The sequence below is a fragment of the Salvelinus namaycush genome, chromosome 30 (genome assembly GCF_016432855.1).
Source record: "Salvelinus namaycush isolate Seneca chromosome 30, SaNama_1.0, whole genome shotgun sequence".
NCBI classification, from domain to species: Eukaryota; Metazoa; Chordata; class Actinopteri; order Salmoniformes; family Salmonidae; genus Salvelinus; species Salvelinus namaycush.
This window is the reverse complement of record NC_052336.1, coordinates 6,710,914-6,721,543: the sequence shown is the minus strand read 5'-3', so window position 1 is coordinate 6,721,543 and position 10,630 is coordinate 6,710,914. Positions and strand designations below refer to the sequence as shown.

Sequence of the window (10,630 nt, the reverse complement as noted above, 5' to 3'; positions counted from 1 at the left end):
GGAGGATCACTGTGTGTGTGTCTCAAGGAGGATCATTGTGTGTGTGTTTCCAGGAGGATCATTGTGTTTCTCCAGGAGGATCATTGTGTGTGTGTTTCCAGGAGGATTATTGTGTTTCTCCAACAGTGCTAAGCTTTGCTGCAGTCAGAGGTCATCTCCATCATCTATATTAATGAGCTTTATCATTAGACAGCTCTGTGCAGTAATCCAATATGGGACGACACAAACACACATGCACACACACACACACACACTCACTCACTCACATACACACACAACCCCCTACTGCCCAGCACAGGGACTGAGCCTCAGTGAGCCCAGGCCTTAAACCACCCACTGGAAGGCAATTAAGAGTTTAACCTGGATGCAGCTTGGAGAATCCAGAGAGAGACTCCTCAGTCTCCAGTCAAATAGAGCAGGACACAGCAGAAAGAGATAGATGCAGGAGAGGTGGAGAGAGGAAGAAAGAGAGAGGAAGAGAAACGGACACGGAGAGAGAGAAAAGGAGAGAGACAAAGAGAGATGGAGAGGGTGTGGAGAGAGGAAGAAAGAGAGAGAGAGGGAGAGGGAGAGAGAGAGAGAGACGGACACGAGAGAGAGAAAAGGAGAGAGAGACAGAGAGAGAGAGAGAGAGAGAGATGGAGCGATATTCGACAGAGAAAGAGAGCAAAATCAACAAGGATGGGACAAGAGCCAGAAGAAGAGGTTGAGCGAGTTGGGGCGAGGGAGCGGGGTAGAGAGAGAGATAGAGATAGGTAGAGAGAGATAGAGATAGGTAGAGAGAGAGAGCAGCAGCACTAGGCTAAGCTCAGTGCAGTCAGAGTACACAGCATCGCCTGGCTGAGAGAAAGGTCATCCCCTCATCCTCTCCAAGGACTTCCTTAAATAAAGTCTCCTATCCTGCACTTTCCAGAGCAAACAACCTCCTCCGTTCTTTATTAACTAAATATGAGCCACTCTGACCGGGGGACAAAAATTCAATATTTTCCCCACCAAATATTTAAACCAAGCAAATAAACAGATAAATAAATAGACCTCCCTGCCGACGGAGGAGGACGGCCAGCCCTCTGGATGTAATTTGACGGACCAGTTATTTGAAGGGCCAGAGCCCACAGCTACTCATTTGAGGACCTGTCAATCAAAGCAAGAGTGAAAAGTGACACCGTTGTTGTCGCCATAGAGGTGTGTGTGAGAGGTGTGTGTGAAAGGTGTGTGTGTGTGTTTTTGTGCGCGTCTGTGTTATCACACGCACGCACGCACGCACGCACGCACGCACGCACGCACGCACGCACACACGCACACACGCACACACGCACACACACACACACACACACACACACACACACACACACACACACACATCCTTCTTCAAGGTTGGAGCAGATAAGGTGAGCGTCTCTCCTTATGAATACATCACACCATCTCCCCTCCTCTCCTCCCTCTCTCTCTCCTCTCCTCCCCCTCTCTGGGCCACCTATCAAAACATCTTCATGCTGGCCTAATACCCGGAGCCTTCATCGCGTTGTGATCGCTGTCCAGGAGATGCATTAAACATGATGACCGTGAGAGAGAAGAGAGGTGCAGCGGCAGAGAGAGTGACTTGTCTGGGCTAATTCCACCCGGCTGATTACGTTTTAAACCGCCACGTCAGGTCCGCCCTCTCTGGGGAAACTCACAACGCTTTTAGCTTCTTTTTTCTCATCTAAAAAGAGGATGAGAATTGCTTGGCTAAGGCTGTTTTCTCTCTCTCTCTCTGGCCAGCCCGTCAGGCCCACCCATGGCTGCACCCCTGCCCAGTCATGTGAAATCCATAGATTAGGGCCTAATGAATTTATTTCAATTGACGTATTTTCTTATATGAACTGCAACTCATTAAAAACTTTGAATGTTGTTGAATATTGCGTTTATATTTTTGTTCAGTATACATCTCATCTAATATGGCCTCTTCCTCCTTTATTACAGACACAAATACCCCCTATCAGATGATCCCGCAGGTGAAGAAGCCAGATATGGAGGTCTTGGGCTGACGTGGTTACATGTGGTCTGTGGTTGTGAGGCCTGTTGGATGTACTGACAAATTCTCTAAAACGACGTTGGAGGCAGCTTAGGGTAGAGAAATTAACATTTAATTATCTGGCAACAGCTCTGGTGGACATTCCTTCAGTCAGCATGCCAATTGCACGCTCCCTCAAAACTTGAGACATCCGTGGCATTGTGTGTGTGACAAAACCGCACATTTGAAAGTGGCCTCTCATTCAGATTCACAGCTTATTTTTGAGCCCGGTTCCCCTGAGTTGGTTTGTAGCATTTGTGCTTATTTATGTCTCACTTCCTTAGCGGCGTTAACCTAGTTAGCGGTGTTAGCTTAGTTAGCGGTGTTAGCCTAGTTAGTAGTGTTAGCCTAGTTAGCACTCTGCCATCCATATTAGTGGGATTAGAATGGCTCTATTTACTTATACCAAGATAGCACAGCAATGAGAAGCCAGGCGTAATTGAGTCATCATCTACACTGAACAAAAATATAAACGCAACATGTAAAGTTTTGGTCTCATGTTTCTTGAGCTGAAATTAAAAATCCGCACAAAAAGCTTATTTCTTATTTCATAAGGAGAGACGCTCACCTTATCTGCTCCAACCTTGAAGAAGGGTGTGTTTGTGTTGTCCCCAGCACAAGGTGCACCTGTGTAATGATCATACTGATTATCTTGGCAAATGAGAAATGCTCACTAACAGGGATGTAAACAAATTTGTGCACAAAATTTGAGAGAAATAAGCTTTTTGTGCGTATGGAAAATGTCAGGGATTTTTAATTTCAGCTCAAGAAACATGAGACCAAAACTTTACATGTTGCGTTTATATTTTTGTTCAGTGTAGATGATGACTCAATTACGCCTGGCTTCTCATTGCTGTGCTATCTTGGTATAAGTAAATAGAGCCATTCTAATCCCACTAATATGGATGGCAGAGTGCTAACTAGGCTAACACTACTAACTAGGCTAACACCGTTAACTAAGCTAACACCGCTAACTAGGCTAACGCCGCTAACTAGGTTAACGCCGCTAAGGAAGTGAGACATAAATAAGCACAAATGCTACAAACCAACTCAGGGGAACCAGGCTCAAAAATAAGCTGTGAATCTGAATGAGAGAGGAGAGGGAAGTAGTGGAGGTCTCTCTGGCCCTCAGACAGGCAGAGCCAAGAGGAAAAGCTTGTCAAGCTGAAGACTAAGAGTGGTGACCAGAGTGATGGAAATGGTAATGTTTTGGAGCAGCAGGCCTCTGGAGCTAAGGGCTGGTCCAGGACTGGACATGTCCACTGAAGACCCAGCCAGGGAGTTGAGGAAAAAGTGGGTCAGAGGACTTCAGAGCCACTAGTGAAGATCAAGGCTGGAGAGAGAGAGAGAGAGATGGGCCCTATAGGACAGACAGGCTGGTGACCAGAGCCAGGCCACAGCAGTGTCCTACAAACATCATATATGCTACTGTTTGATCTGCCCCCCCCCCCCCCCCCCACACACACACACACACACACACCTTGCCCTCTGGAACTCATTAACGCCATTAAGCTCTTGCGATCAACAACAACAACGCTTAACTTAGACTCCCACAAACAGTGCTACCACATTCATCCTAATACTTACTGAACTGAGTGCTTGTGAAACTGTTAGAAGCCATACAGACCCACACACAGACGATGTGATGTCTAGGGGATGGTTTGTTTTACTTTGAAAAGAGGCTTTGGAATTCAGCAACCCATCTGACCCTGTTGGGCCTTGCAAGGCTGGTAACACTGCTGGGGGTGGAAGAGAGACGTGTGTGTGTGTACGTACAGGGGGCCTATCTGCTAATGAGCTGGTAGACAGAGCTTATGGTTTTGACTGGCCCTCTCATTCCGTTAGGAGAGAAACAGGACCTGTATTATGTGCTGATCATGTGGAGGCTCGAGGCCTGTTTCTCTACCTGCCTCAGTAGTCTAATGCTTCTGGGCCTAGCATGGGAGCATGGAGGGCTGCTCTGGGGAGCTATTGTCACAGACTATAACCCACTCATCAGTCAAGTCAGGAGAGGAGAGGGGGAATGAGAGAGTGAATGGATAAGGCAGACGATGAAGAACAAACAAAAGTCAGTGAAGATGTTGAAATATCTTCTCTTCTCCATGAGGAATTAGGATTGATGGAGATGAAAACAAAGCATGAGCTGTTTTGTACATGAACATACTGGTGAAGAGAGATCATTTATTGCATTGGAAATCACTGCAATTTAGCATGACAAATTTACCACTGCAATTTTTAAGGCCATGATTTTGGTACAAATAAAACATGACATTTTACAATATGTCATCAATTAGTTAGAATAGGTCAATAAGTCAATGTTGTGTCGTTGTGTTGACCGGTGCTGGTCTCTGTCATTGATAAATGATAATGGGCCAGCCCACTGCTGACAGAGACCTCTGAGTAGTGATACCATCTACCGCTGACTGCTCCTACTATTACTACTGCCTAGGGCCACCAACCAGCACGCACGCACACACACTCACTTCCAAACACCCCTTTCACCCAATCCCTGGCCACACATACACACACACACACACATGTGAAAGGGATATGACCCCAAACCGATACCTTCCACAACACACACCTGGTTATTTTGTCTTCCCTGCCACCTATTGTTGGCTTAATTGAGGCTGGGTTGGTCTGTTGCCTGCTGACCTGGCCAGAACAATGCATACCCCTCTAGCACAATGTAATTGTCTCTTCAACTGGGGCCTTTTCCCAGCAGCCCCGGGGCCCGGCCAGGCAGGGGGACAGTATATACCCAGCTAGGCCCATCCATCACTCAGTCACTCAGCCACTACAGGAAGTAGTTAACATGGCCGACCTATGGGGCTGTTGGACAGGGAAAAACACACAGAACAATGGCCATACTTCATCATCATCTAACTCCACGTACATCAATCAATCAGTCGCCTGTGTTTGCTCAACTAATTCAGCCGGTTAACTCTTGGATCAGGGAGGGAGGGAGGGGGTGAGAGAGAGAGAGATAGAGAGAGGATGATTATGTTAGTCTTTTGTTCTTCTACATAGAGTCATTGTTAGATCCCACTGAGGTGGTAGGTATCACTATACATGGGTGGTTACCTCAATACTATACTACATGGAGCTAGCTGTATCTAGGCCAGGGTTAAGGGTTGAGAGTGTGCATGGCCTTAGGTAGTTGGGTAGAGCCGGGTATAGCAGTGAGGCAGGTCTCCATGGTTGTAACTTAGCTACAGTAGACTTTCCTCAGCTTGGCTGGGCTTGTGGCTTCAACTGACTGTGTAAACCCAGCAGGCCCTTCCTGGCAGGAGAGGCCTATAAACCTGCATAGGGGTGTATTATTATTTTATGAGTAATTATTCAGTTAAAAAGTCATTTCTACACACCGGTAGTGTGAAACAGCAGCCCTTACATTTAGCTATAGACACACCCAGTTCCAATTATAACTACCCTTCAAAATATGAACTTTAATTGACTGTGTTCATGACTAAATGAAATAAATACACAGAAGAAATACTCTTCTCGTTTAATGTCTAATATACAGTCACGTACAGTACATCATAGTAGAGAGCAAGCTAGAGTAGGACAGACAGAATGGCCGGTCTATCTGCCTTACAGAGACATGGCTAGGGCTGGGATGGCCTGGCAGAGTAAGTCGATGGACAGAGTGGCCTGAAACCCAGGGGTTAGTTGTGCTGCAGACACACTTGGGCTAATTTGTTTGCCAGTGAAATAGGCTAGAGAGGCCAGTAAATAACAGGACTTTGTACAGATGGCTGCCAGGGCATCCCATCTATCTGGCAGGGAGAGAGAGAGGCCAGGTGGTGACAGGGCATGCAGGCCAGAGAATTGTAACTCACACTCACCTGACAAATTAGTCTCAATTCATTGCTCAAATATACTCCAGGAAAAGGTAAAACACACTTAGATAGCCTACTCACACAGCCTGGTAAATGAAATGTGTACATGTGTAAATGTGCATGCATGCACAAAAGCACAGGCACACACACAAATACACACACGGACACATGCACGCACAGACACACAGCAAGGCCAAAGTGGGATACAGTGTGATGATGAACATGATGCAGGAGCCTTGGACACAACAGAGAGCACCACACAGAGAGCAGAGGGTCATAAAACACTGTCTTGGTTTATTTACTGCCTTCCTAAAGCTTCAGACAGACAAGCTGAGCTGTGAAACAGAGAGCACATAGTTGTTCAACTCAACAATACAGCCAGTCTACAATCTCAACCTCAGTCAACATACAAAAAGATTAAGCAAGAGAACAACAATTTGGCAACTGTTAACATTTGAAATTGGAAAAATTTGCAGAAGTTAATTTATTTTTATAAGTGCATTTTTAACACTATATATCAGTTCTACTTCCTGTTGATATAGATAGATAAAGAAATTGGTAACACTTCATTTGAACTAAACACCATGATCTCTTCATAACCTTCATAAAAATGTCCTGACTATGTTATAAAGCTTCATACCACGAGTCATAACTTCATAAAGCTTCAGCATAACTAACATAAAGCTTCAGTTATGACAATGACACAAGCTATGAAGCGTTATGACATGTTTACAACATTGTTATAAAGGCATTATGGTGGCTAGTTCAAATAAAGCAGGGCTGCCCAACTGGTGGCCGGCATATACATTTTTTTTATTTCGCACCCAAGTTTTCTAAGCAAAAAATAAATAAAATAAGAATAACTTTTTTATAATTCCCAAGTATTCCCACGCACAATAGAGAGACAATTAATCGTGTACAAATATAAGCAAGTTTGAAATTATTAAGTTTTAGTCAAATATTATATCTGTTTGGGCTTCTTGGGGTCAATTTGCAGTTAAAAATGATTTGTAATTCATCCTGCGGCTGAATCTAGTTGATGATCCCTGAAATAAAGTGTTACCAAGAAATAAAAAGAAGGCTGCTCTGCTTGGCTTTGACAACCATCCCATTTTCACCCATAGCTTCTCTTTCCTGGCTGGTTTTGTCAGAAGCCGTGGATCTGACTTTCTGGCCTGCAGCGATACAGGGAAAGTGGTGCTCTACACGCTTTAAGACTAATGAAAAGCCATTGAACAGCTGCAATTATGAAGAGAGAGTGGCAGTTGGGATGGGGATCCTTCTATCAGCCACACATTATAGTAGCTGTCTAACTGGGCTGCCTTTCAGCCCTATATAAACTGTCTGCCTGGGCTGCCTTTCAGACCTACATAAACTGTCTGCCTGGGCTGCCTTTCAGCCCTATATAAACTGTCTGCCTGGGCTGCCTTTCAGACCTACATAAACTGTCTGCCTGGGCTGCCTTTCAGCCCTATATAAACTGTCTGCCTGGGCTGCCTTTCAGACCTACATAAACTGTCTGCCTGGGCTGCCTTTCAGCCCTATATAAACTGTCTGCCTGGGCTGCCTTTCAGTCCTACATAAACTGTCTGCCTGGGCTGCCTTTCAGTCCTACATAAACTGTCTGCCTGGGCTGCCTTTCAGCCCTATAGCAGCTGTCTGCCTGGGCTGCCTTTCAGCCCTATATAAACTGTCTGCCTGGGCTGCCTTTCAGCCCTATAGCAGCTGTCTGCCTGGGCTGCCATTCAGCCCTACAGTAGCTGTCTGCCTGGGCTACCTTTCAGCCCTACATAAACTGTCTGCCTGGGCTGCCTTTCAGCCCTACATAAACTGTCTGCCTGGGCTGCCTTTCAGCCCTACATAAACTGTCTGCCTGGGCTGCCTTTCAGCCCTACAGTAGCTGTCTGCCTGGGCTGCTTATCAGCCCTACATAAGCTGTCTGCCTGGGCTGCCTTTCAGCCCTACATAAACTGTCTGCCTGGGCTGCCATTCAGCCCTACAGTAGCTGTCTGCCTGGGCTGCCTTTCAGCCCTACATAAACTGTCTGCCTGGGCTGCCTTTCAGCCCTACATAAACTGTCTGCCTGGGCTGCCTTTCAGCCCTACAGTAGCTGTCTGCCTGGGCTGCTTATCAGCACTACAGCAGCTGTCTGTCTGGGCTGCCTTTCAGTCCTACAGTAGCTGTCTGTCTGGGCTGCCTTTCAGTCCTACAGTAGCTGTCTGCCTGGGCTGCCTTTCAGCCCTACAGTAGCTGTCTGCCTGGGCTGCCTTTCAGCCCTACAGTAGCTGTCTGCCTGGGCTGCCTTTCAGTCCTACAGTAGCTGTCTGTCTGGGCTGCCTTTCAGTCCTACAGTAGCTGTCTGCCTGGGCTGCCTTTCAGCCCTACAGTAGCTGTCTGCCTGGGCTGCCTTTCAGTCCTACAGTAGCTGTCTGCCTGGGCTGCCTTTCAGTCCTACAGTAGCTGTCTGTCAGTAGCTGTCTGTCAGGGCTGCCTTTCAGCCCTACAGTAGCTGTCTGTCAGGGCTGCCTTTCAGCCCTACAGAGCAGACTAAAGGCAGGCCTGCAGACAGAGGCCTGCCTACTAGAACATAGAGGCCTACTAGACTCATGTCCTTTCCTCTCTAGCACAGACATCTCCCAGCCCTGCTACAGGCCCTATCCCTATCATACTGCTTCACACATATACAATATCACATACTGTAAATACTGCAGTGACACACATTCAACCACACACACACACACACACACACACACACACACACACACACACACACACACACACACACACACACTTTCAGTCACATCTTACTAACACAAAGTCATGCCCTGTGAGATTCTGAACAAGAAAGTTGTGAAATACAGGAAGTGAATGGACATTAGGATACAACAGTATAATTAGAACAACACTGAATTAGAAACAGAAAGTATAAATGTACTACAGATATAGGATTTTAATTTGATCACCCTGTTGTTGCAGGAAATGCAAACTTGTAGTGTATTCAAGGTTTAAAAGGATTTCTGAAGTTTGTCATTTCCACTTGAAAATGTCAGACTTGATTTGCCCTAAGTAAAAATGTATCAACCCCTACAAAAATGTCCATTAATTATAATCCACCCAATAATTCACATTTCCTTTTGCTGCAGGATAATTACGCTGCTGTGAGAAACAGGTCAAATTAAGATCCTACATCTGTATGACTATTTGTCATATCCATACACAAAGCTGGTTAAATGTAGAAAAGAAACAGAACATTCATTGAAATAATACATTCCTACACATTCAGTTTTAATTCTGCAGGTTGTCCACATTACCATTGTGAGACTAGTTCCAATACCAGCTATAGCATGTTAGCAAAGCACTACTCAGGGTTCCATCCTCATGTTGCAGCCATGTTGGGTCCATCCAAGCAAAGCTAGATGAGACTGGTTTGGGCTTGGTGGGGCGAGGTACAGGGTTGGGTGGGGTTCAGGGTGGGCTGGGGTGGGGCGAGGTACAGGGTTGGGTGGGGTTCAGAGTGGGCTGGGGTGGGGAAGTGTACCCCCATTGGAGGACGTTGACACCATAAGGAGTTGGTAGGTCCTGTTCTCCTTCTCTGTCGTCTGTCCTCATGATAGAGGCTGTTCAGATGACGGGGTGACTCTCTCTCTCTTTCTCCTTCTCTTTTCTTTGTGTCCCATCCGTCACATCCTGACAGGGGGAAAGAAAACACAAGCCCAGTCATTCCTCCATCCCTCTATTCACAGCCCATCCAGTCACTCACTCCGTCTGTATGACAACAAGTCATTGAGATGTCAGAGTGCAGGCAGGGCCGGGACCCGGCCACACACTGTAATTAACACACAGACTGAAGGAGCCAAAGTCTGCATTCCAAATGGCACCCTACTACCCTTATAGTGGGCTACTCTGGACCAGGGCCCATAGGTATCGGGTCAAAAGGAGCGCGCTACATGGGGAATAGGGTGCCATTTGGGAAACATCTAATGAGCCAAGCAGAGAGCCATGGTGGCTATGAAAAGGCCAGCGTACTGCAGAGTAATGTCTGCTGAGTTTAAATGCCAACAGGATGGGATAATTCAACTGTATTTATGACTAAGGAAGATAACTGCTGACCAGAGAGCCAGCAGTTACAGAAAAGAGGGTGGTGGCAACACCACGTAGGTCTATGAAGGAGATGGTTAAGTATTGTTGTATGGTGACAGGACAATCAAGGAGCTACAGGAAGGTATGCAGACTCATATAAGTGAGTTATTTAAGTGTGTGTGTGTGTGTGTGTGTGTGTGTGTGTGTGTGTGTGTGTGTGTGTGTGTGTATGTGTGTCTATCTGTGTGGCTGTTTCCGCTTATGTGTGTCTGTGACCAACCTCCAGAGGAGTGACTCCACCCTGTTGATGATGTCAGCTAGGTCAAAGGGCAGAGGCATGCTGGGGTCGTCGTCAGCCCAAAACGGCCGGTCCACGGGGGCCTCTTCTGGGGGCAGGGTCTGGGCCAGGCTGGAATGGCACCTGGAGGGACAGACAAGGACAGGAAATAACAGGACAGGTCAGACACTCCTCTGGACATAAATCACCTCCTATACAGACGCCACCATCATTACACATTGTTACACAGAAGCAATGTAAATCAACAGTGGTGGTTCACTGTATAACAAAGCAAATGAGATCTGTATCTGACTGATAGTGAGTTTGAGCAGATCACACAATAACGGGAGGTAATTGAGTGTGTGTTGTGTGTTTTCT

The 10,630-nt window shown here is 46.4% G+C and overlaps 1 long non-coding RNA gene across 1 annotated transcript; it reads right to left on the bottom strand.

The window, feature by feature from the left end:
- Positions 1–6,162: 6,162 nt before the first annotated feature.
- Positions 6,163–8,909, bottom strand: LOC120025012. Its single transcript, XR_005472962.1, has 2 exons — positions 7,673–8,909; positions 6,163–7,602 (listed from the first exon to the last, which is right to left on the bottom strand). It is a non-coding gene; the product is annotated as an uncharacterized LOC120025012 (long non-coding RNA).
- Between the last annotated feature and the right edge of the window lie 1,721 nt (positions 8,910–10,630).